Source organism: Anabrus simplex, chromosome 6 (assembly GCF_040414725.1).
Source record: "Anabrus simplex isolate iqAnaSimp1 chromosome 6, ASM4041472v1, whole genome shotgun sequence".
NCBI classification, from domain to species: Eukaryota; Metazoa; Arthropoda; class Insecta; order Orthoptera; family Tettigoniidae; genus Anabrus; species Anabrus simplex.
In genome coordinates, this window is record NC_090270.1 from 341,204,348 (window position 1) to 341,232,157 (window position 27,810).

Genomic DNA, 27,810 nt, shown 5'->3' on the forward strand with positions numbered 1-27,810 from the left:
TTATGATTGTTATCTCTTGTTTTTGAAAAGAAAATATAACCTAGTTAAATTTTAAATTAATTTTACATTGCACGTTAATTTCGTAGCTTGAAACCCATTCACACCCGCACCTTCTTTCACCTCTACCTACCACGGATATCTCCGTAACAAGTGGTAGCAGAGCGTGGTTGAATGGGTCTCAATTTAGCCCCTTTTGACGGCTAAACATTGCTTTGATTCGAACTCTAACAATTTTCTCAGTTGCTGGAATTTTTTGAGTTTTTCAAAATTCTTCTGTCATCATGCCCGGCCCTCGCGATGTTCTCCTCCTTAACTACTTGCGCAAAGAGGAGTTGATATACGAGTTAACTATCAGAAATGTGCAATCTGGAGGCACGGTTGCAATCGACACCAACAAGCTTAGAGAGTCCCTTGATTTGCCCATTTCCATCCCCAATTTGGGAGAGAAAGAAATTGATGACTCTCTTTCCACGATCGTCGAGAATATTACTGGGCTAGCATCTGTAGTCAGCTTTTTTGATGAAAACGATCCGTCTCCTAATCAAATTAAGCGTGTGCAAGGCAGGCTGTATCACTTTGCAAATAGAGTTAATGATCTGTTGTCTCTAAAGGTGAATGACGTTCAGAGGAAGGACGCTAATACGCTCCTTGAAACTGTTTCTGAATTGTCTAATAAGGTCACTCAATTGCTAACCGGCGAAGTTCCTCCCAAAACTGATCAACCCGCCACGGTGAATGTAGGTAACGAGGAAGAGCCTCCTCAGGGAGAAGTCAATAGGATAACCGTTGCTGCTCAAACTATCTCTGCCCCATCGAACAACGAATCTGAACGCCGTGCGTCATTGGGTAACATCCGCTCTGAATTAACTTCTTTGCCATTGAAACCTTTAACGACTATGTCACCTGGGTTCAGTAGCTTGCCTCATCCATTGGCAATGTTGCTTAGAGGTATCTCTAAGTTTTCCGTCAACACCACCAGTGATGTAATTTCATTTTTAAGATTTCTAGTGGAATTTCAGGATCATGCTCTTGTTTTTTCTCTTTCGCCATGTCAAATTTTGCAAATTATCTATCCGTATGCTATTGGTATTCTCTCTGATAAAATCGTAAGAGCCATTGCCGAGCAATCATCTATTGAGGATTTCCATGCCCATTTGCTAGCTAACTTCATCCCGGCTAGGGCCAGGTCCTCCCTGATTCAGAAGTACTATTACCGTGTACAGCGCTTGGATGAAAACTTGGCTGATTTCATTCAAGATATCAAATTCTACACTAGGGTGTTTGCTCTGCACTTTCCTGAAGATCAGATTGTGCAGGCTATTGTAGAAGGTATTTCGCCATCCTACAGGTCATATTTGTGTTTCGCGGCGTGTCCGCAAACCTTCTCTGAACTTGAAGCATTGGCCGTCTCAGCGGAAGGAGTTAGATACGCCGATTCTTTGCGTGTCGCGAAAGAACCCCCGCCTTCCTTTAGTAACACTCGGCCTCCACCTCGCCGACCAGTCAATCCCCGTAAATGTTATGCTTGCGGGTCGCCTGACCATCTGCGGAATAAGTGTCCTCTGATCAAGTCGAGTGGGACAAGTAATGGGGCTGGTTCATCACAGGGCTGTTTTAAATGTGGGGCTTTCTCACATATCGCCAAGAATTGCCCAAATTCGAATAGCACCCCCTCCTGCTCAACTTCTGGTGCAAATTCCACCTATGCCAATAATAAAAAGTGACTAGTGGCGTCGGCTGAGCCGACTAATCCAGCTTCCCGAGACTTAGCCCCTAGTAAACAGGTTGTAAATGCAGAGAACGACCAGCCTTCAAATTCATCTTTTGAATGCCCTAAAGAGTGTCTTAGGATTGCGGCGGATACCCCCGCACCTGTTCCTTTTCTTAAGATTGAGTTAAATAACGAGCCTATAACAGCTCTCTTAGATTCAGGCAGTGTTTGTTCCATTATTTCGGCTGATTGGTATTCTAAATTGAAATCTGTTTGTAAACTCCCTGACTATGACTCATCTCCTGTTAAATATGTTTCGGCTAATTCATCTCCATTAGAAATTCTAGGTTCCTTACATGTCAAAATTCGGGTTTTTAAATTTACATGGAAGATCAAATTGTTTGTGGCCAAGCGTTTGTCTTGCCCCATCATATTGGGAGCGGACTTCATTTCTCACACTGGTCTTGTGCTCGATCTCCAGAGTAGGTCGTGCACATTCAAATTTGCGTCCAATTGTAGAATTCCCTTGTTAAAGTGTAATTCTGTATCATGTTCATCTATTTCGCCTACCCAGGATGAGATGTTGTTAGACCTTAGACATCTACCTGAGGAGCAGGCTGATAGTATTCGGAAACTGTGTCAGTCGTTTCCCGAGGTGTTCTCTGATACTCTTGGTGTTACTGACCTTATTGAATACAAAATCGAGGTCACGGATTCGATTCCTGTCCGTTTTCCACCGTATAGGCTATCTCCACCTAAAATGAAGGCTCTGAAAGAAATCATCGATCAGATGTTGAAGGATGGTATTATTAGGCCCTCTAAGTCAGCGTATTCTTCGCCTATTTTTCTAGTCCCGAAACCCCAAGGAGGCTTCAGGCCTGTCATTGATTACAGGGCTCTCAATCGGAAGGTGGTGTTGCAATCTGTGCCCCTTCCCGACCTTCATTCTTGTTTTTCATGGTTTCGTAAGGCCAAGTTCTTCACGATCTTGGATTTGAATCAGGCCTACAACCAAATTCCCCTTGCCGAAGAGTCTAAACATCTTACAGCGTTTGCCACGGACTGGAATTTATATTAATACAACCGCGTGCCTTTCGGGCTCCCCACGGGGGCAGCTGTGCTCACTAGGCTACTAGATAGGGTCTTTTCCGACATCAAATTTGAGTACTTATATCACTACTTGGATGATGTCGTCGTATTTTCCGAAACCTTTGAAGAACATCTAGATCATCTGCGAGAAGTTCTCAATCGCCTTCGTAAGGCTGGGTTAACTGTTAAGTTGTCCAAGGTTGCCTTTGCTAAGCCCTCTATGTCATTCCTAGGGCATATTGTGTCACCTGATGGTGTAGCAGTCGATCATTCTAGAACACAGGCCATCCGTGATTTTAAACCTCCCAAGGACATTAAAGGTATCGCCAGGTTCATTGGCATGGTGAATTTCTTCAGGAAGTTCATTCCTAATTTTGCTAATAGAGCGGCGCCCTTAAACCTTCTCCGTAGGAAAGGCATCAAATTCGAGTGGGGACCGTCTCAACAAGCCGCTTTTGAAGACCTTAAATTAGCTCTCTGTAATGCCCCTGTACTTGCTATGCCTGATTTCTCGAAGAAATTCATCGTCCAAACCGACGCGTCGTCGTCGGCGGTAGCTGCAGTCCTTCTTCAAGAGACTGAACTAGGGAGGCGCCCCATCGCCTATGCATCTAGGACTCTCTCGGCTCAAGAAGCTAAGTACTCCATATATGAGCTTGAAGGTTTGGCAGTTTTATTTGCCTTAGAAAAGTTCCGTCTCTATCTGGAACATGTCAAATTCGACTTGGAGACAGATAATCAAGCCTTAAGCTGGGTCTTAGGTAGGCCGCGTCGTACTGGTCGTATAGCCCGTTGGGCCATCCGTATTTCTGCCTTCCAATTCGATGTACGACATATCAGAGGTACTGAAAATGTTGTTGCTGATGGACTCAGCCGTATGTTTTCTAACGACGTCGAGACCCATGAACCTGTCGACAGTTCATCACCTTCCGAGTCCATACTATCTGAGGTTAATGCCATCCTAACAGATGCTCCCATGCTCTTTAGGGATATCGAGAAATACCAACGTGAAGATCCGACGCTGGGTCCGATAATGGAAACCCTTTCTTCTGGGGAACATGTCGTCCCTTATGTTCTGAGGAATGGTGTTTTATGTTGCCCATCGAGGCATGATAAGATGATGAAGGTTGTCGTGCCAGCGGTTCTTGTGCCTATGATCTTCAAGTATTATCATGAGACCCCATTAGGAGGGCATCTTGGAATCTTTAAAACCCGTGAAAAAATTCGTGAAATGTTCATTTGGAAAGGTATGGACGGTGAAATCCGTGAACTTGTAAAAGTTTGTAAATCTTGTTTGCTTAGTAAACCCACCATGTCCACCAAGGTAGGCCTTTTGTCTTCGCATCAAGCGTCGCGCCCCATGGAACGCCTGTATATCGATTATGTAGGACCCTTCCCCCAGTCAAAGGGTAATGCTAACAAGTTCATCTTTGTGTGCGTAGATGGCTTTACTAGATTTTCTTGGTTATTTCCGACTAAGCTGGCTACCGCTCAGTCCACCATTACTTGCCTAAATTCTATTTTTGCTTCTTTTGGTCCGTGCCAATACATTGTATCTGATAATGCTAAAGCTTTTACATCAAATCTGTTTCGTAAATTCTGTTTTGACTTGTCCATCTCTCATGTAACTACATCTGCTTATTACCCTCAACCATCTCTGGCTGAACGGGTTAACCGTAATCTCAGGTCCGCACTCATTGCCTATCATCATGAAGATCCTTCCAGGTGGGACACGTCCCTACATTGGATAGCTTTTGCTTTGAATTCGGCGGTTCATGAATCACACAAATTTACTCCAGCTTCTTTGATGTTTAAGTTCGTTCCCAACACGCCGCTCTCTAACCTCTGGTCTCTGAATGACATTCTGCCCGAGACAATAGATCCGGACAACATTAAAGATCTTTGGAAGAAGGCTAAAGCCAATCTTAAAGTGTCTCATGAAAAGGTTAGGGAAAGGTATGATCGTGGACGGAGACCCACCACTTTGAAGGTAGGTGACCAGGTTATGGTCAAAAATTTTGTTCCCGCGGGCAAGCTTGCCCCCAGATTTCATGGGCCTTGTATCATTCTCGATTTTCTTACGCCGGTTACCTTATTGCTAAGTAATCCAGCCACCGAGAGGATATTTAGAGTTCACCTGTCCCAGGTGAAACCGGTGTAATTTCTGTGTTAACTTGCTTCATATTATTTTGAAAGGATATGAAGGTTATATTTTTTTTTTTTTGAGTTTCACTTTTAAGGCATTCTGCCCCTTCTGTAATATTTTGGTTTTAGATGTAAGCCTTGTGTAAAACCTGCCCCGACCCGTTAAAATGCCATCCTGTTCTTGCCACGGCCATTACCACGCTCCCGTCTCCTGCTCCACCTTACACTGTGGCTTCATAATAGTAAATGCCATGGATATCTACACGCCGCTGGCCCCTCAACCTCTCCACAAGCCTGTACCCTCAAAGAAGATGATAGTCCAACACAATTCTGCCGCCTAGCTTTAATGTTTCAGCGCCCCCGCAGCCGCGCAGCGCCGTGCAGCGACTGGGGAGGGGGATGGGCCCCCTCCTCTCCAGCGAGGACGACATGTGCACGGCGAGCCGGAGCTCTCCTCCCGGCCAAGGCTGATGTGCGGCGCACGACCTGCTACATGCCCGCAGCCTGTATCTGTTCACCGCGGGCGCGGCGTACTTCAACACCTCTGCTCCCCTCATAGTGCGGGCGAGCGGTATCTCAGGGTACTTGAGGGGTCCGAGCGGCCTCCGTTGGACGCAAGCTGCAACGGCCGGTCTGGCCATCCGACTCAATCTACATCAACTACATGGACAGTCACCATAAGCAATAACTACACATGGGAATTCAACAACAATATTTGGTGGACATTGCAAAATTTTTCTTCACCTTTAAGTATTAAAAGTTTATCTTCAGAAATTCAAATTCTACAAACATAAAGACTTTCATTCACCTGCAACAACAATATTTTGAAACTGAATTAAGAAATCTTGTAAATGCTTCTGCTATCTATCTTCGTATCAACATCATTACTTGGACTTTGTTTCAAACTGATTTCATGTGTCACCCCTGGAGGAACTTTTGTGGGGGGAGGTCTGTACCGGGCGGTACACCTCTACACCGTTTATTTAAAAGTTGCGCCAGTTGAAACTCCTCTTCTGGAGGAAGGTTGAACTTTATCTATTCTATTAATTCTCTACTTTCTCAGAAGATGTCACCACGTGGAAAATTTTGAGTTTTTGAACTGTGTCACTTTTGATGTGTCTTTGTTTCGCTTGAAGTAAGAAGTGTGAACTTTCTCTTCTAGAGGACACTACTGAAGAATTACAATAGTGCAACCTAGTGCGAAATCAAAGAACTATTTTGTTGGAGAAATTTTTATTTCAAGAGTTTGTTCTTTGTTAAATTTCTTTCTGTCATGGTTTAAGTTGGCTGTATACCCCTCTTTTTCCCCTTATTTTGGATCTAGCCAATCCCGAATTTCTTTAATTAATTTTCCACCAATTATGTGTTTCTTCTTCCTCTATGTAGGGGTTTCTTTTCCCTAGCCAATAAAAACTTTGAGGGAGGGTGTTTTATTTCCCCTAACGCCTAGAATCTTCCGCGAGAGGATATAAACTGCTGATTTTAGGGTCTCCAGGCCACTTCTATTCCATCTTTCAGTGTACTAAGTACATAGCAGGAGGCGGGAAGCGCCTCTTTCTTCTTCAGCCGTTCAACACCAGGTAATGGCCTATTAATAACTTCTTTTCTTGCTAGGTCGGCAGTTTAACACTCGCGGCGGGTTCGAAGCATTTCCATCATGTAACCTTTTCCTAAAATGTAATTACTCTTTTCATCTTTTTCTTGTAAAGCTACATATTGGGATAGAGAGTGCTAACCCTCTCGAGCTCCCACTCACATTTGTTTTGAGGTGAACTTATTTTCTCAAACTATTCTTCGTTTATGTAATGTAAAGTGTTCTTCTCTAAGTCACCTCTGTAGTATGGGATTAGCCCTTGCGTTAGCGGCCCAGAGCCAGATTAGGTTTTAAAAACAAAGTGTATTAGGAGTGCAAGATCGCCTCCTCTCAAATTGTTATTTTAGAGGTCATGTAATCAACCTTCTTTTCATGTAATAGACCTCCGTAGGTTGGGTATTTTACCCCTGTGAATACGTCCTTAGAGGACAGCTTGAAGGTAGAGTTTGGTGTGGCCTTGTGATAGGCTTACAATTTTGAGAGCGGATCGCTCTTTGAAATTTGTTTCTGTATGCCTCGTGCAGGCTTTATGTGTAATGTTTGGAGCCAGTGCTCCTGGGCATGAATGGGGTTTTCTGCCCCTTGGCTAAAATATTTTTTGGAGTAAGGCGGGGCTGATTGCCCAAGAGTTATGAAGTAAGGGCACTGAGCCCGAATCCAGTAATATTGTACCTACCTTTTTGCTACTCTGTACCTGTTATGATTGTTATCTCTTGTTTTTGAAAAGAAAATATAACCTAGTTAAATTTTAAATTAATTTTACATTGCACGTTAATTTCGTAGCTTGAAACCCATTCACACCCGCACCTTCTTTCACCTCTACCTACCACGGATATCTCCGTAACAAGTGGTAGCAGAGCGTGGTTGAATGGGTCTCAATTTAGCCCCTTTTGACGGCTAAACATTGCTTTGATTCGAACTCTAACAATTTTCTCAGTTGCTGGAATTTTTTGAGTTTTTCAAAATTCTTCTGTCATCATGCCCGGCCCTCGCGATGTTCTCCTCCTTAACTACTTGCGCAAAGAGGAGTTGATATACGAGTTAACTATCAGAAATGTGCAATCTGGAGGCACGGTTGCAATCGACACCAACAAGCTTAGAGAGTCCCTTGATTTGCCCATTTCCATCCCCAATTTGGGAGAGAAAGAAATTGATGACTCTCTTTCCACGATCGTCGAGAATATTACTGGGCTAGCATCTGTAGTCAGCTTTTTTGATGAAAACGATCCGTCTCCTAATCAAATTAAGCGTGTGCAAGGCAGGCTGTATCACTTTGCAAATAGAGTTAATGATCTGTTGTCTCTAAAGGTGAATGACGTTCAGAGGAAGGACGCTAATACGCTCCTTGAAACTGTTTCTGAATTGTCTAATAAGGTCACTCAATTGCTAACCGGCGAAGTTCCTCCCAAAACTGATCAACCCGCCACGGTGAATGTAGGTAACGAGGAAGAGCCTCCTCAGGGAGAAGTCAATAGGATAACCGTTGCTGCTCAAACTATCTCTGCCCCATCGAACAACGAATCTGAACGCCGTGCGTCATTGGGTAACATCCGCTCTGAATTAACTTCTTTGCCATTGAAACCTTTAACGACTATGTCACCTGGGTTCAGTAGCTTGCCTCATCCATTGGCAATGTTGCTTAGAGGTATCTCTAAGTTTTCCGTCAACACCACCAGTGATGTAATTTCATTTTTAAGATTTCTAGTGGAATTTCAGGATCATGCTCTTGTTTTTTCTCTTTCGCCATGTCAAATTTTGCAAATTATCTATCCGTATGCTATTGGTATTCTCTCTGATAAAATCGTAAGAGCCATTGCCGAGCAATCATCTATTGAGGATTTCCATGCCCATTTGCTAGCTAACTTCATCCCGGCTAGGGCCAGGTCCTCCCTGATTCAGAAGTACTATTACCGTGTACAGCGCTTGGATGAAAACTTGGCTGATTTCATTCAAGATATCAAATTCTACACTAGGGTGTTTGCTCTGCACTTTCCTGAAGATCAGATTGTGCAGGCTATTGTAGAAGGTATTTCGCCATCCTACAGGTCATATTTGTGTTTCGCGGCGTGTCCGCAAACCTTCTCTGAACTTGAAGCATTGGCCGTCTCAGCGGAAGGAGTTAGATACGCCGATTCTTTGCGTGTCGCGAAAGAACCCCCGCCTTCCTTTAGTAACACTCGGCCTCCACCTCGCCGACCAGTCAATCCCCGTAAATGTTATGCTTGCGGGTCGCCTGACCATCTGCGGAATAAGTGTCCTCTGATCAAGTCGAGTGGGACAAGTAATGGGGCTGGTTCATCACAGGGCTGTTTTAAATGTGGGGCTTTCTCACATATCGCCAAGAATTGCCCAAATTCGAATAGCACCCCCTCCTGCTCAACTTCTGGTGCAAATTCCACCTATGCCAATAATAAAAAGTGACTAGTGGCGTCGGCTGAGCCGACTAATCCAGCTTCCCGAGACTTAGCCCCTAGTAAACAGGTTGTAAATGCAGAGAACGACCAGCCTTCAAATTCATCTTTTGAATGCCCTAAAGAGTGTCTTAGGATTGCGGCGGATGCCCCCGCACCTGTTCCTTTTCTTAAGATTGAGTTAAATAACGAGCCTATAACAGCTCTCTTAGATTCAGGCAGTGTTTGTTCCATTATTTCGGCTGATTGGTATTCTAAATTGAAATCTGTTTGTAAACTCCCTGACTATGACTCATCTCCTGTTAAATATGTTTCGGCTAATTCATCTCCATTAGAAATTCTAGGTTCCTTACATGTCAAAATTCGGGTTTTTAAATTTACATGGAAGATCAAATTGTTTGTGGCCAAGCGTTTGTCTTGCCCCATCATATTGGGAGCGGACTTCATTTCTCACACTGGTCTTGTGCTCGATCTCCAGAGTAGGTCGTGCACATTCAAATTTGCGTCCAATTGTAGAATTCCCTTGTTAAAGTGTAATTCTGTATCATGTTCATCTATTTCGCCTACCCAGGATGAGATGTTGTTAGACCTTAGACATCTACCTGAGGAGCAGGCTGATAGTATTCGGAAACTGTGTCAGTCGTTTCCCGAGGTGTTCTCTGATACTCTTGGTGTTACTGACCTTATTGAATACAAAATCGAGGTCACGGATTCGATTCCTGTCCGTTTTCCACCGTATAGGCTATCTCCACCTAAAATGAAGGCTCTGAAAGAAATCATCGATCAGATGTTGAAGGATGGTATTATTAGGCCCTCTAAGTCAGCGTATTCTTCGCCTATTTTTCTAGTCCCGAAACCCCAAGGAGGCTTCAGGCCTGTCATTGATTACAGGGCTCTCAATCGGAAGGTGGTGTTGCAATCTGTGCCCCTTCCCGACCTTCATTCTTGTTTTTCATGGTTTCGTAAGGCCAAGTTCTTCACGATCTTGGATTTGAATCAGGCCTACAACCAAATTCCCCTTGCCGAAGAGTCTAAACATCTTACAGCGTTTGCCACGGACTGGAATTTATATTAATACAACCGCGTGCCTTTCGGGCTCCCCACGGGGGCAGCTGTGCTCACTAGGCTACTAGATAGGGTCTTTTCCGACATCAAATTTGAGTACTTATATCACTACTTGGATGATGTCGTCGTATTTTCCGAAACCTTTGAAGAACATCTAGATCATCTGCGAGAAGTTCTCAATCGCCTTCGTAAGGCTGGGTTAACTGTTAAGTTGTCCAAGGTTGCCTTTGCTAAGCCCTCTATGTCATTCCTAGGGCATATTGTGTCACCTGATGGTGTAGCAGTCGATCATTCTAGAACACAGGCCATCCGTGATTTTAAACCTCCCAAGGACATTAAAGGTATCGCCAGGTTCATTGGCATGGTGAATTTCTTCAGGAAGTTCATTCCTAATTTTGCTAATAGAGCGGCGCCCTTAAACCTTCTCCGTAGGAAAGGCATCAAATTCGAGTGGGGACCGTCTCAACAAGCCGCTTTTGAAGACCTTAAATTAGCTCTCTGTAATGCCCCTGTACTTGCTATGCCTGATTTCTCGAAGAAATTCATCGTCCAAACCGACGCGTCGTCGTCGGCGGTAGCTGCAGTCCTTCTTCAAGAGACTGAACTAGGGAGGCGCCCCATCGCCTATGCATCTAGGACTCTCTCGGCTCAAGAAGCTAAGTACTCCATATATGAGCTTGAAGGTTTGGCAGTTTTATTTGCCTTAGAAAAGTTCCGTCTCTATCTGGAACATGTCAAATTCGACTTGGAGACAGATAATCAAGCCTTAAGCTGGGTCTTAGGTAGGCCGCGTCGTACTGGTCGTATAGCCCGTTGGGCCATCCGTATTTCTGCCTTCCAATTCGATGTACGACATATCAGAGGTACTGAAAATGTTGTTGCTGATGGACTCAGCCGTATGTTTTCTAACGACGTCGAGACCCATGAACCTGTCGACAGTTCATCACCTTCCGAGTCCATACTATCTGAGGTTAATGCCATCCTAACAGATGCTCCCATGCTCTTTAGGGATATCGAGAAATACCAACGTGAAGATCCGACGCTGGGTCCGATAATGGAAACCCTTTCTTCTGGGGAACATGTCGTCCCTTATGTTCTGAGGAATGGTGTTTTATGTTGCCCATCGAGGCATGATAAGATGATGAAGGTTGTCGTGCCAGCGGTTCTTGTGCCTATGATCTTCAAGTATTATCATGAGACCCCATTAGGAGGGCATCTTGGAATCTTTAAAACCCGTGAAAAAATTCGTGAAATGTTCATTTGGAAAGGTATGGACGGTGAAATCCGTGAACTTGTAAAAGCTTGTAAATCTTGTTTGCTTAGTAAACCCACCATGTCCACCAAGGTAGGCCTTTTGTCTTCGCATCAAGCGTCGCGCCCCATGGAACGCCTGTATATCGATTATGTAGGACCCTTCCCCCAGTCAAAGGGTAATGCTAACAAGTTCATCTTTGTGTGCGTAGATGGCTTTACTAGATTTTCTTGGTTATTTCCGACTAAGCTGGCTACCGCTCAGTCCACCATTACTTGCCTAAATTCTATTTTTGCTTCTTTTGGTCCGTGCCAATACATTGTATCTGATAATGCTAAAGCTTTTACATCAAATCTGTTTCGTAAATTCTGTTTTGACTTGTCCATCTCTCATGTAACTACATCTGCTTATTACCCTCAACCATCTCTGGCTGAACGGGTTAACCGTAATCTCAGGTCCGCACTCATTGCCTATCATCATGAAGATCCTTCCAGGTGGGACACGTCCCTACATTGGATAGCTTTTGCTTTGAATTCGGCGGTTCATGAATCACACAAATTTACTCCAGCTTCTTTGATGTTTAAGTTCGTTCCCAACACGCCGCTCTCTAACCTCTGGTCTCTGAATGACATTCTGCCCGAGACAATAGATCCGGACAACATTAAAGATCTTTGGAAGAAGGCTAAAGCCAATCTTAAAGTGTCTCATGAAAAGGTTAGGGAAAGGTATGATCGTGGACGGAGACCCACCACTTTGAAGGTAGGTGACCAGGTTATGGTCAAAAATTTTGTTCCCGCGGGCAAGCTTGCCCCCAGATTTCATGGGCCTTGTATCATTCTCGATTTTCTTACGCCGGTTACCTTATTGCTAAGTAATCCAGCCACCGAGAGGATATTTAGAGTTCACCTGTCCCAGGTGAAACCGGTGTAATTTCTGTGTTAACTTGCTTCATATTATTTTGAAAGGATATGAAGGTTATATTTTTTTTTTTGAGTTTCACTTTTAAGGCATTCTGCCCCTTCTGTAACATTTTGGTTTTAGATGTAAGCCTTGTGTAAAACCTGCCCCGACCCGTTAAAATGCCATCCTGTTCTTGCCACGGCCATTACCACGCTCCCGTCTCCTGCTCCACCTTACACTGTGGCTTCATAATAGTAAATGCCATGGATATCTACACGCCGCTGGCCCCTCAACCTCTCCACAAGCCTGTACCCTCAAAGAAGATGATAGTCCAACACAATTCTGCCGCCTAGCTTTAATGTTTCAGCGCCCCCGCAGCCGCGCAGCGCCGTGCAGCGACTGGGGAGGGGGGTGGGCCCCCTCCTCTCCAGCGAGGACGACATGTGCACGGCGAGCCGGAGCTCTCCTCCCGGCCAAGGCTGATGTGCGGCGCACGACCTGCTACATGCCCGCAGCCTGTATCTGTTCACCGCGGGCGCGGCGTACTTCAACACCTCTGCTCCCCTCATAGTGCGGGCGAGCGGTATCTCAGGGTACTTGAGGGGTCCGAGCGGCCTCCGTTGGACGCAAGCTGCAACGGCCGGTCTGGCCATCCGACTCAATCTACATCAACTACATGGACAGTCACCATAAGCAATAACTACACATGGGAATTCAACAACAATATTTGGTGGACATTGCAAAATTTTTCTTCACCTTTAAGTATTAAAAGTTTATCTTCAGAAATTCAAATTCTACAAACATAAAGACTTTCATTCACCTGCAACAACAATATTTTGAAACTGAATTAAGAAATCTTGTAAATGCTTCTGCTATCTATCTTCGTATCAACATCATTACTTGGACTTTGTTTCAAACTGATTTCATGTGTCACCCCTGGAGGAACTTTTGGGGGGGGAGGTCTGTACCGGGCGGTACACCTCTACACCGTTTATTTAAAAGTTGCGCCAGTTGAAACTCCTCTTCTGGAGGAAGGTTGAACTTTATCTATTCTATTAATTCTCTACTTTCTCAGAAGATGTCACCACGTGGAAAATTTTGAGTTTTTGAACTGTGTCACTTTTGATGTGTCTTTGTTTCGCTTGAAGTAAGAAGTGTGAACTTTCTCTTCTAGAGGACACTACTGAAGAATTACAATAGTGCAACCTAGTGCGAAATCAAAGAACTATTTTGTTGGAGAAATTTTTATTTCAAGAGTTTGTTCTTTGTTAAATTTCTTTCTGTCATGGTTTAAGTTGGCTGTATACCCCTCTTTTTCCCCTTATTTTGGATCTAGCCAATCCCGAATTTCTTTAATTAATTTTCCACCAATTATGTGTTTCTTCTTCCTCTATGTAGGGGTTTCTTTTCCCTAGCCAATAAAAACTTTGAGGGAGGGTGTTTTATTTCCCCTAACGCCTAGAATCTTCCGCGAGAGGATATAAACTGCTGATTTTATGGTCTCCAGGCCACTTCTATTCCATCTTTCAGTGTATTAAGTACATAGCAGGAGGCGGGAAGCGCCTCTTTCTTCTTCAGCCGTTCAACACCAGGTAATGGCCTATTAATAACTTCTTTTCTTGCTAGGTCGGCAGTTTAACACTCGCGGCGGGTTCGAAGCATTTCCATCATGTAACCTTTTCCTAAAATGTAATTACTCTTTTCATCTTTTTCTTGTAAAGCTACATATTGGGATAGAGAGTGCTAACCCTCTCGAGCTCCCACTCACATTTGTTTTGAGGTGAACTTATTTTCTCAAACTATTCTTCGTTTATGTAATGTAAAGTGTTCTTCTCTAAGTCACCTCTGTAGTATGGGATTAGCCCTTGCGTTAGCGGCCCAGAGCCAGATTAGGTTTTAAAAACAAAGTGTATTAGGAGTGCAAGATCGCCTCCTCTCAAATTGTTATTTTAGAGGTCATGTAATCAACCTTCTTTTCATGTAATAGACCTCCGTAGGTTGGGTATTTTACCCCTGTGAATACGTCCTTAGAGGACAGCTTGAAGGTAGAGTTTGGTGTGGCCTTGTGATAGGCTTACAATTTTGAGAGCGGATCGCTCTTTGAAATTTGTTTCTGTATGCCTCGTGCAGGCTTTATGTGTAATGTTTGGAGCCAGTGCTCCTGGGCATGAATGGGGTTTTCTGCCCCTTGGCTAAAATATTTTTTGGAGTAAGGCGGGGCTGATTGCCCAAGAGTTATGAAGTAAGGGCACTGAGCCCGAATCCAGTAATATTGTACCTACCTTTTTGCTACTCTGTACCTGTTATGATTGTTATCTCTTGTTTTTGAAAAGAAAATATAACCTAGTTAAATTTTAAATTAATTTTACATTGCACGTTAATTTCGTAGCTTGAAACCCATTCACACCCGCACCTTCTTTCACCTCTACCTACCACGGATATCTCCGTAACAAGTGGTAGCAGAGCGTGGTTGAATGGGTCTCAATTTAGCCCCTTTTGACGGCTAAACATTGCTTTGATTCGAACTCTAACAATTTTCTCAGTTGCTGGAATTTTTTGAGTTTTTCAAAATTGTTCTGTCATCATGCCCGGCCCTCGCGATGTTCTCCTCCTTAACTACTTGCGCAAAGAGGAGTTGATATACGAGTTAACTATCAGAAATGTGCAATCTGGAGGCACGGTTGCAATCGACACCAACAAGCTTAGAGAGTCCCTTGATTTGCCCATTTCCATCCCCAATTTGGGAGAGAAAGAAATTGATGACTCTCTTTCCACGATCGTCGAGAATATTACTGGGCTAGCATCTGTAGTCAGCTTTTTTGATGAAAACGATCCGTCTCCTAATCAAATTAAGCGTGTGCAAGGCAGGCTGTATCACTTTGCAAATAGAGTTAATGATCTGTTGTCTCTAAAGGTGAATGACGTTCAGAGGAAGGACGCTAATACGCTCCTTGAAACTGTTTCTGAATTGTCTAATAAGGTCACTCAATTGCTAACCGGCGAAGTTCCTCCCAAAACTGATCAACCCGCCACGGTGAATGTAGGTAACGAGGAAGAGCCTCCTCAGGGAGAAGTCAATAGGATAACCGTTGCTGCTCAAACTATCTCTGCCCCATCGAACAACGAATCTGAACGCCGTGCGTCATTGGGTAACATCCGCTCTGAATTAACTTCTTTGCCATTGAAACCTTTAACGACTATGTCACCTGGGTTCAGTAGCTTGCCTCATCCATTGGCAATGTTGCTTAGAGGTATCTCTAAGTTTTCCGTCAACACCACCAGTGATGTAATTTCATTTTTAAGATTTCTAGTGGAATTTCAGGATCATGCTCTTGTTTTTTCTCTTTCGCCATGTCAAATTTTGCAAATTATCTATCCGTATGCTATTGGTATTCTCTCTGATAAAATCGTAAGAGCCATTGCCGAGCAATCATCTATTGAGGATTTCCATGCCCATTTGCTAGCTAACTTCATCCCGGCTAGGGCCAGGTCCTCCCTGATTCAGAAGTACTATTACCGTGTACAGCGCTTGGATGAAAACTTGGCTGATTTCATTCAAGATATCAAATTCTACACTAGGGTGTTTGCTCTGCACTTTCCTGAAGATCAGATTGTGCAGGCTATTGTAGAAGGTATTTCGCCATCCTACAGGTCATATTTGTGTTTCGCGGCGTGTCCGCAAACCTTCTCTGAACTTGAAGCATTGGCCGTCTCAGCGGAAGGAGTTAGATACGCCGATTCTTTGCGTGTCGCGAAAGAACCCCCGCCTTCCTTTAGTAACACTCGGCCTCCACCTCGCCGACCAGTCAATCCCCGTAAATGTTATGCTTGCGGGTCGCCTGACCATCTGCGGAATAAGTGTCCTCTGATCAAGTCGAGTGGGACAAGTAATGGGGCTGGTTCATCACAGGGCTGTTTTAAATGTGGGGCTTTCTCACATATCGCCAAGAATTGCCCAAATTCGAATAGCACCCCCTCCTGCTCAACTTCTGGTGCAAATTCCACCTATGCCAATAATAAAAAGTGACTAGTGGCGTCGGCTGAGCCGACTAATCCAGCTTCCCGAGACTTAGCCCCTAGTAAACAGGTTGTAAATGCAGAGAACGACCAGCCTTCAAATTCATCTTTTGAATGCCCTAAAGAGTGTCTTAGGATTGCGGCGGATACCCCCGCACCTGTTCCTTTTCTTAAGATTGAGTTAAATAACGAGCCTATAACAGCTCTCTTAGATTCAGGCAGTGTTTGTTCCATTATTTCGGCTGATTGGTATTCTAAATTGAAATCTGTTTGTAAACTCCCTGACTATGACTCATCTCCTGTTAAATATGTTTCGGCTAATTCATCTCCATTAGAAATTCTAGGTTCCTTACATGTCAAAATTCGGGTTTTTAAATTTACATGGAAGATCAAATTGTTTGTGGCCAAGCGTTTGTCTTGCCCCATCATATTGGGAGCGGACTTCATTTCTCACACTGGTCTTGTGCTCGATCTCCAGAGTAGGTCGTGCACATTCAAATTTGCGTCCAATTGTAGAATTCCCTTGTTAAAGTGTAATTCTGTATCATGTTCATCTATTTCGCCTACCCAGGATGAGATGTTGTTAGACCTTAGACATCTACCTGAGGAGCAGGCTGATAGTATTCGGAAACTGTGTCAGTCGTTTCCCGAGGTGTTCTCTGATACTCTTGGTGTTACTGACCTTATTGAATACAAAATCGAGGTCACGGATTCGATTCCTGTCCGTTTTCCACCGTATAGGCTATCTCCACCTAAAATGAAGGCTCTGAAAGAAATCATCGATCAGATGTTGAAGGATGGTATTATTAGGCCCTCTAAGTCAGCGTATTCTTCGCCTATTTTTCTAGTCCCGAAACCCCAAGGAGGCTTCAGGCCTGTCATTGATTACAGGGCTCTCAATCGGAAGGTGGTGTTGCAATCTGTGCCCCTTCCCGACCTTCATTCTTGTTTTTCATGGTTTCGTAAGGCCAAGTTCTTCACGATCTTGGATTTGAATCAGGCCTACAACCAAATTCCCCTTGCCGAAGAGTCTAAACATCTTACAGCGTTTGCCACGGACTGGAATTTATATTAATACAACCGCGTGCCTTTCGGGCTCCCCACGGGGGCAGCTGTGCTCACTAGGCTACTAGATAGGGTCTTTTCCGACATCAAATTTGAGTACTTATATCACTACTTGGATGATGTCGTCGTATTTTCCGAAACCTTTGAAGAACATCTAGATCATCTGCGAGAAGTTCTCAATCGCCTTCGTAAGGCTGGGTTAACTGTTAAGTTGTCCAAGGTTGCCTTTGCTAAGCCCTCTATGTCATTCCTAGGGCATATTGTGTCACCTGATGGTGTAGCAGTCGATCATTCTAGAACACAGGCCATCCGTGATTTTAAACCTCCCAAGGACATTAAAGGTATCGCCAGGTTCATTGGCATGGTGAATTTCTTCAGGAAGTTCATTCCTAATTTTGCTAATAGAGCGGCGCCCTTAAACCTTCTCCGTAGGAAAGGCATCAAATTCGAGTGGGGACCGTCTCAACAAGCCGCTTTTGAAGACCTTAAATTAGCTCTCTGTAATGCCCCTGTACTTGCTATGCCTGATTTCTCGAAGAAATTCATCGTCCAAACCGACGCGTCGTCGTCGGCGGTAGCTGCAGTCCTTCTTCAAGAGACTGAACTAGGGAGGCGCCCCATCGCCTATGCATCTAGGACTCTCTCGGCTCAAGAAGCTAAGTACTCCATATATGAGCTTGAAGGTTTGGCAGTTTTATTTGCCTTAGAAAAGTTCCGTCTCTATCTGGAACATGTCAAATTCGACTTGGAGACAGATAATCAAGCCTTAAGCTGGGTCTTAGGTAGGCCGCGTCGTACTGGTCGTATAGCCCGTTGGGCCATCCGTATTTCTGCCTTCCAATTCGATGTACGACATATCAGAGGTACTGAAAATGTTGTTGCTGATGGACTCAGCCGTATGTTTTCTAACGACGTCGAGACCCATGAACCTGTCGACAGTTCATCACCTTCCGAGTCCATACTATCTGAGGTTAATGCCATCCTAACAGATGCTCCCATGCTCTTTAGGGATATCGAGAAATACCAACGTGAAGATCCGACGCTGGGTCCGATAATGGAAACCCTTTCTTCTGGGGAACATGTCGTCCCTTATGTTCTGAGGAATGGTGTTTTATGTTGCCCATCGAGGCATGATAAGATGATGAAGGTTGTCGTGCCAGCGGTTCTTGTGCCTATGATCTTCAAGTATTATCATGAGACCCCATTAGGAGGGCATCTTGGAATCTTTAAAACCCGTGAAAAAATTCGTGAAATGTTCATTTGGAAAGGTATGGACGGTGAAATCCGTGAACTTGTAAAAGTTTGTAAATCTTGTTTGCTTAGTAAACCCACCATGTCCACCAAGGTAGGCCTTTTGTCTTCGCATCAAGCGTCGCGCCCCATGGAACGCCTGTATATCGATTATGTAGGACCCTTCCCCCAGTCAAAGGGTAATGCTAACAAGTTCATCTTTGTGTGAGTAGATGGCTTTACTAGATTTTCTTGGTTATTTCCGACTAAGCTGGCTACCGCTCAGTCCACCATTACTTGCCTAAATTCTATTTTTGCTTCTTTTGGTCCGTGCCAATACATTGTATCTGATAATGCTAAAGCTTTTACATCAAATCTGTTTCGTAAATTCTGTTTTGACTTGTCCATCTCTCATGTAACTACATCTGCTTATTACCCTCAACCATCTCTGGCTGAACGGGTTAACCGTAATCTCAGGTCCGCACTCATTGCCTATCATCATGAAGATCCTTCCAGGTGGGACACGTCCCTACATTGGATAGCTTTTGCTTTGAATTCGGCGGTTCATGAATCACACAAATTTACTCCAGCTTCTTTGATGTTTAAGTTCGTTCCCAACACGCCGCTCTCTAACCTCTGGTCTCTGAATGACATTCTGCCCGAGACAATAGATCCGGACAACATTAAAGATCTTTGGAAGAAGGCTAAAGCCAATCTTAAAGTGTCTCATGAAAAGGTTAGGGAAAGGTATGATCGTGGACGGAGACCCACCACTTTGAAGGTAGGTGACCAGGTTATGGTCAAAAATTTTGTTCCCGCGGGCAAGCTTGCCCCCAGATTTCATGGGCCTTGTATCATTCTCGATTTTCTTACGCCGGTTACCTTATTGCTAAGTAATCCAGCCACCGAGAGGATATTTAGAGTTCACCTGTCCCAGGTGAAACCGGTGTAATTTCTGTGTTAACTTGCTTCATATTATTTTGAAAGGATATGAAGGTTATATTTTTTTTTTTTTGAGTTTCACTTTTAAGGCATTCTGCCCCTTCTGTAATATTTTGGTTTTAGATGTAAGCCTTGTGTAAAACCTGCCCCGACCCGTTAAAATGCCATCCTGTTCTTGCCACGGCCATTACCACGCTCCCGTCTCCTGCTCCACCTTACACTGTGGCTTCATAATAGTAAATGCCATGGATATCTACACGCCGCTGGCCCCTCAACCTCTCCACAAGCCTGTACCCTCAAAGAAGATGATAGTCCAACACAATTCTGCCGCCTAGCTTTAATGTTTCAGCGCCCCCGCAGCCGCGCAGCGCCGTGCAGCGACTGGGGAGGGGGATGGGCCCCCTCCTCTCCAGCGAGGACGACATGTGCACGGCGAGCCGGAGCTCTCCTCCCGGCCAAGGCTGATGTGCGGCGCACGACCTGCTACATGCCCGCAGCCTGTATCTGTTCACCGCGGGCGCGGCGTACTTCAACACCTCTGCTCCCCTCATAGTGCGGGCGAGCGGTATCTCAGGGTACTTGAGGGGTCCGAGCGGCCTCCGTTGGACGCAAGCTGCAACGGCCGGTCTGGCCATCCGACTCAATCTACATCAACTACATGGACAGTCACCATAAGCAATAACTACACATGGGAATTCAACAACAATATTTGGTGGACATTGCAAAATTTTTCTTCACCTTTAAGTATTAAAAGTTTATCTTCAGAAATTCAAATTCTACAAACATAAAGACTTTCATTCACCTGCAACAACAATATTTTGAAACTGAATTAAGAAATCTTGTAAATGCTTCTGCTATCTATCTTCGTATCAACATCATTACTTGGACTTTGTTTCAAACTGATTTCATGTGTCACCCCTGGAGGAACTTTTGGGGGGGGAGGTCTGTACCGGGCGGTACACCTCTACACCGTTTATTTAAAAGTTGCGCCAGTTGAAACTACTCTTCTGGAGGAAGGTTGAACTTTATCTATTCTATTAATTCTCTACTTTCTCAGAAGATGTCACCACGTGGAAAATTTTGAGTTTTTGAACTGTGTCACTTTTGATGTGTCTTTGTTTCGCTTGAAGTAAGAAGTGTGAACTTTCTCTTCTAGAGGACACTACTGAAGAATTACAATAGTGCAACCTAGTGCGAAATCAAAGAACTATTTTGTTGGAGAAATTTTTATTTCAAGAGTTTGTTCTTTGTTAAATTTCTTTCTGTCATGGTTTAAGTTGGCTGTATACCCCTCTTTTTCCCCTTATTTTGGATCTAGCCAATCCCGAATTTCTTTAATTAATTTTCCACCAATTATGTGTTTCTTCTTCCTCTATGTAGGGGTTTCTTTTCCCTAGCCAATAAAAACTTTGAGGGAGGGTGTTTTATTTCCCCTAACGCCTAGAATCTTCCGCGAGAGGATATAAACTGCTGATTTTAGGGTCTCCAGGCCACTTCTATTCCATCTTTCAGTGTATTAAGTACATAGCAGGAGGCGGGAAGCGCCTCTTTCCTCTTCAGCCGTTCAACACCAGGTAATGGCCTATTAATAACTTCTTTTCTTGCTAGGTCGGCAGTTTAACACTCGCGGCGGGTTCGAAGCATTTCCATCATGTAACCTTTTCCTAAAATGTAATTACTCTTTTCATCTTTTTCTTGTAAAGCTACATATTGGGATAGAGAGTGCTAACCCTCTCGAGCTCCCACTCACATTTGTTTTGAGGTGAACTTATTTTCTCAAACTGTTCTTCGTTTATGTAATGTAAAGTGTTCTTCTCTAAGTCACCTCTGTAGTATGGGATTAGCCCTTGCGTTAGCGGCCCAGAGCCAGATTAGGTTTTAAAAACAAAGTGTATTAGGAGTGCAAGATCGCCTCCTCTCAAATTGTTATTTTAGAGGTCATGTAATCAACCTTCTTTTCATGTAATAGACCTCCGTAGGTTGGGTATTTTACCCCTGTGAATACGTCCTTAGAGGACAGCTTGAAGGTAGAGTTTGGTGTGGCCTTGTGATAGGCTTACAATTTTGAGAGCGGATCGCTCTTTGAAATTTGTTTCTGTATGCCTCGTGCAGGCTTTATGTGTAATGTTTGGAGCCAGTGCTCCTGGGCATGAATGGGGTTTTCTGCCCCTTGGCTAAAATATTTTTTGGAGTAAGGCGGGGCTGATTGCCCAAGAGTTATGAAGTAAGGGCACTGAGCCCGAATCCAGTAATATTGTACCTACCTTTTTGCTACTCTGTACCTGTTATGATTGTTATCTCTTGTTTTTGAAAAGAAAATATAACCTAGTTAAATTTTAAATTAATTTTACATTGCACGTTAATTTCGTAGCTTGAAACCCATTCACACCCGCACCTTCTTTCACCTCTACCTACCACGGATATCTCCGTAACAATAATAATAATAATAATAATAATAATAATAATAATAATAATAATAATAATAATAATAATAATAATAATAAAAGTAATAATAATAATAATAATAATAATAATAATAATAATAATAATAATAATAATAATAATAATAATTCGTGAAAGAGCGAAAGATCCTCAGAAGGAAAGAAGGAAAGAGATGGGTACAGAATCAGGCACAAGAAGGAACTGTACAGTAAAATAGAGATCACAACAACAAGTGTGACGAAGACGAAGACTAATGTTTTATGGTCACATAGTCAGGATGGACAGCCAGATGCTCACTTCAAGGATCTTCAACACTGTATCTAAAGGGTAAGGTAAGGGTGTATTCTGCCCGAAGGCAGGTCCGAACCTCCACAGAGGTGTGCCTGAGCCGGAGTTTACGTATGGTAGGGTGGCCACTTCCATTCCGCTCCCCCAATCCCTTACCCCCCCCCCCCCCTCCACCAACAGCGCGTGGCAACCCATCCAAATCTTGACCACGCCCAACGTTGCTTAACTTCGGAGATCTCACGGGATCCGGTGTTTCAACACGGCTACGGCCGTTGGCTTATCTGGAGGGAAAGGAATAAATGCCAAATGGACGAATTTAGTTCGGAAAGACCTACAATACATAAACATTGATCACGCTAACATTTACAACCGAGATAAGTTCAGAAAGTTAATCAAGACATCTGACTCTCTCCAGTCAGTAACAGCTAAATCAATGCGTCCAGGAGTAGGAGTGAAATGGCCTCAAGAAAGAAAAGACGTCCATAGCGCTATAATGAAGAAATACAGGGTTAAGAAGAGGAAGAAAGGTCACCAGAGTTAAGAACCACATGGTGCATTGTAGGCCTAACGAAGAAGAAGAAGAAGAAGAAGAAGAAGACAAATTCGTGATTATCTTACGTCGCTCTAAATACTTTTACGGCTTTCGGAGACGTCGGGATGCTGGAATCTTATCACGCAGGAGTTCCTTCACGTCCCGGTAAGTAAAGCGACACGAAGCTGACGTACCTAAGCACTTTGAAATATCGGCGGTTGAGTCGGAATCGAACCCGCCAACTTGGCCTCACGAGGCTAGTGCTCTGCTGTCTGAGATAACAAGCCAAGCAATAATGAGAAATGAAATTCTGAATCCATTTCGTGAGATGAAAACGTTCTGGTGAAATGCTTCCATGAGAAGAGATAGAGCAGAGTGGGTTGACCGCGTGTTTCGGTTGGCGTGCCAGTGAGTTTACAGTGGGTTTGAATTTCTCCGTCACCAGCCATGAAGATGATTTTTCGTGGGTTTTCCATTTTCACAGGAAAATTATAAGATTGTATCTCAATTACGGCCACGGTCGCTAAATTCCCAATCCTAGCGCTTTTTCCTCCTTGCCTCGCCGAATTCTTTCAATGTATTAATGCGATGTTAAACCACAAGCAATAGCCTAAATAAAAATATCTGTGTTTTATTTCTGTATTTTCTAGTATATGGCTTTTAGTTTGAGAGTTTTCGAGTACCGCACATGTTCGGCTTTCCTCGGTACAATCTACGGGGTGTGAGGGTGTTGTCTCAGGGAATAGGTGTAATTATCCGGCCGACAAGTTGAAAGGAAGTGGCCGTGACCTTGAGAAAGGTGCCAACTCAGAATTTCCCTTGAATTACAATTGAAAACGATTTCGACGATGCCCAATGAGGGATGCAAACCTACCTGTCTCCCAACTACAGAGACAGAAGCCGCAAAGCTCCTGTTTGTTAAGGAAATGATAAATTGACAAGAAACATCTTAAGACTTATTTCTACTATTTGATTTACGTCGCTCCGACACAGATAAGTCTTATGGCAATGATGGGATAGCAAATGGCTTCGACGTGGAAAGATGCGACCGTGGCCTTAAATAAGGTTGCTGTTTTGAAATGGGGAACCATCTTCAGGGCTGCCGACAAGAAGATCACTCAGGAATTATTCAGTTGGTGTTAGAAGTACAGGGAGTTGGAACGGAAAGAGGGTGAAGGAAAAGTAGAAAGTGAATATTACGGAGAGATAAGAGTAGATGTTGGATTCGGCCTCAGTTCGGTGGTAATTTAAGGTGCTCAAATACGACAGTCTCGTATCTGTAGATTTACTGGCACGTAAAAGAAATCCAGCGGGACAAAATTCCGGCAACTCGGTGTCTCCGTTAACCTTAAAAGTAGTTTGTGGGACGTAATATCAATAACATTATTATTAGATGTTGGATCTAATAATCACGTAAATACGAGGAGCTGCACCTCAACAACAGTTACTTTGGTTTGAAAATTCTTAATACAGGAACGAAGAGAGAGTCTGGCGGCACAAACATTAGGAACATACGTAGTATTCAGCAATTACAAGTAAAACACTAGACATAAATACTGGTTTGCTTAAAGAGAACCACTTTTGTTCATCAATTCTATGATTCATTCATGGATATTCTTGTGAAAGTTTACTTTTGTTTTGTATACATTCGGTATTTTAATTGTTAATAGACAGACATTCTCAAAAACAAGACAATAATTGAATGCATCCGTGAACGAGGGCTTCGTTATTTGTGTTAGTTATGTTATTCCTTGATCCAGAAGACTTCAAGAGCTCCTGGAAACCACAGAGAAGTCTTGTGTCATGTAGACATGAGTTACACGAATAGAGTACAACCGGGCCCTTCCAATTCTCCACGGTTGCCTTACGCTGACAGTGAAACATATAAACTTCAAGTACCCTCCACAAGGCTGTCTTGTCTGTATCAACAGTAGTAAGCGCCTAACGGACAGACACTACTTAAGAACAGGTTACGGAAGGATCAGATTATTTGGCCATCAAACAAACGGTGGTTACATCCACTTTACAAAGCGCTACATCTATAAACGAACACATTAACTCACGTTTCATAACAAGATATACGATACGATGTCCATTCTAAAGTATTTATAGTTTAGGGGCACCCATTTTAGGACCTCAAGAAATGTAAGCACAATAGAAAGCCTTCAGAGCTCAGAATGTCGAAAGCTCCTCTGTCTCTCTGTCTCTGTCTCCTTTGTCTCTCAAAAACTGACAAAAAATTAGTTGAACGCGTTATTACCTACTCATTCCAATTTCAACATTCTTCTCTACCTCCACATTTCAAAGACTTCTATTCTCTTTTCTGTACCACTTATTGTTCATATTTTACTTCAACACTTCTTTTCGTATCGCTTTTCCCCACAAATGTGGGTCGCGGGTACGAACTGCGTCAACATGTATATTTGGCCCTGTTTTACGGCCTGATGCCCTTCCTGACGCCAACCCTATATGGAGGGATGTAATCACTATTGCATGTTTCTGTGATGGGTAGTAGTGTGGTAAAAAGGAAATGAAATGGCGTATGGATTTTAGTGTCCGAGGACAAGTTTAGCTCGCCAGATGCAGGTCTTTTGATTTGACTACCGTAGGCGACCTGCGCGTCGTGATCAAGATGAAATGATGATGAAGACGACACATACACCCAGCTCCCGGGCCATCGGAATTAACCAATTATGATTAAATTCCAGACCATGTCGGGAATCGAACGAGCGACGCTTGTGATCAGTGTCCATCACGCTAAACATTGAAACATGGAGCACGACACCTAATTTACGCCACATTAAATGATAACCTAGGTCATATAATTGTTATTATTACGTTATTAAATTCCTGTTCGAAGCCACAACAAAAGAATTCAATTTATGATGTGTTCCTACCAGTTACTGAAGAGCTCCGATATAATGTCCTTTCTCTCAAAATAGTTTTTTATTAGTCCCACCTCACGAAAAATGTTGCATTCTAACTCTCGTTTTCTAGAAAAGGTTTCTATTTTACATCTAAGTCAACAGCAGGGATTACGTTACACGTGTCATCGATGATAATAATAACAGAAAAGTATCAGGCACCATTAGAAAAATAAGATTTAAATTGTATCGTCACCTGATCAGGATGGATAACAATAGGCCAACAAAGAAAGCACTAAATCTCGCAGTATCTCTAAAAAATCACAACTTGCTGACAGAAATAAACAAAGATCTTCATGAAATTGGTATAAATGAAGTAGCAAGAGAGAAAAAATTCAGGAATCTCATAAAAACAAATTTTCTGATCAACCTAAAAGACAAGCTGCACGATGGACGGAAGAACGCAGAAAGAAGCACAGCGAAAGGATGAAGAGATTTTGGAATACAAGAAGAAACGTTGCGCTAAATAATTTCACACACGCTCCTGGTTGGGCACAACGAATCAAAATAATGATGATGATGATGATAATAATAATAATAATAATAATAAAATGTTTATCTTCTTTGGTTATAGAAAGTATAATTCGTCGACATTACCTCCTCAGGAACTTTTTATTTCATTTTCAAATTTTGCTACAGATGTTCTGAGTTGCTCTCAGACCTGCATGATGTTACATTTCATCATGTGACACATTTAACCGATTAGTGCCTTGACCTGTCAAGTCAGTTTCTGTCCATCCAGATGACCTGAAGATATTGAAGTGTTACATGGTCAGCGTAACTACATCCTCAGTCACGAAATCTATTCCAACGCTAAGCCGAGGATTAAAATCCTTGGCCATGCCGAGAATCAAATCCGGTGATGCCACGTAAGAGGCAAGCATTCCTGAAACCAGAAGGCTCACCGCATTTCGTCTCCATTGTTCCTAAGAAACTGTCTCAGTCTGCCAGTCATTTCCTGGCAGGTAGTCTAAATCGCTTGTCTCAATTGAGGAATCTAGAAGAGAAATTGGAAAACTCCACTTTTTGTGGGAAATGAGTTAAAGTAGCATTTTGACGAAATTGTTGAGTTGCGTAACCGACAAAATCCTCCTCAAATATAACGTTACACATTGCGGTTAGTTGCAAAGTCTGGAATCTCCGTGTAGCTTTGAGTTGCAGGAATGGCAATCTCCATATTGGCCAATGACAAGTGATTAATTGTTTTCGACACCATTTCAAGTATATTATGTTACCAAGCGGTTTTGTAATAAAAGCAAAAAAATGTCAGTGAACAATGTGCTAGGGCAAGGAGTAACATAGACGTGCCTAAAGAGTCTGTAAAACTGGCAAAAATATAAATCCCATTGTAATTGAAAAAGGTGTTAAAGTGAATATTTCGAAACTGCGAGATGTCGACAAATTGTTGATTAAACATTACGACAATCAGTGGAAAACGCTTGACAGCCTCCAGTTTTATACAAATTTGCTGGAAACGACGGGGATTGCTGTGACAGAGTATGACGAAGAAGTCATTGTCGGAGAGGACGTTTTGTAGAAACAGATGATTTGATGATGTATACGTTCTATTTATGTGATTAAGCACAGTTAATATACAATGAACTCTTATTTGATCACGATGTTCTGTTATTTCACTTGCAATTATGGCAATCTCCTAAGAATTTTGGATTAAGAAGTGGAAATCTTCACCTGTTGCAAACCTGTTAATGTCCAATGTTAATAACGTCAGTGCTCAAAGTTTATCGTAGATGTTAGGTTATGCTGCATTTTTGACATGTTTAAGAGTACAAGGATTATATTCTGTACAAAATTCATGCATGTATCTCCTCTAGTTACAGAGTTCTAAGAAATCCGTCTCTTTTGTAAAATTTGATTATTTGTAAATTGGCAGTTTTGTTCTTAGACCCCTCCTCAATTCTCAAAGAAAAATTATGGGTTTTGATTTCCCGAAAAAGGAGAATTGATTTTGTATTCTATTTTCTATAAAAATATTCTACAACTACTCACTGTTTTCGGGTAATGTTAACACTACCGGACAGAGACAGCAGGTACGTTTGAGACCACCGCCACCCTCGTCCTCGTTAAGCGGCCCGATAATGATCTACGACCATCCTCAACTGTTAACGAGCAATGCTCGTAAACATGGGACGTCCTCTGTACCAACACACATATAGTAGCTACTAAATACAACTTAAGTGACTCT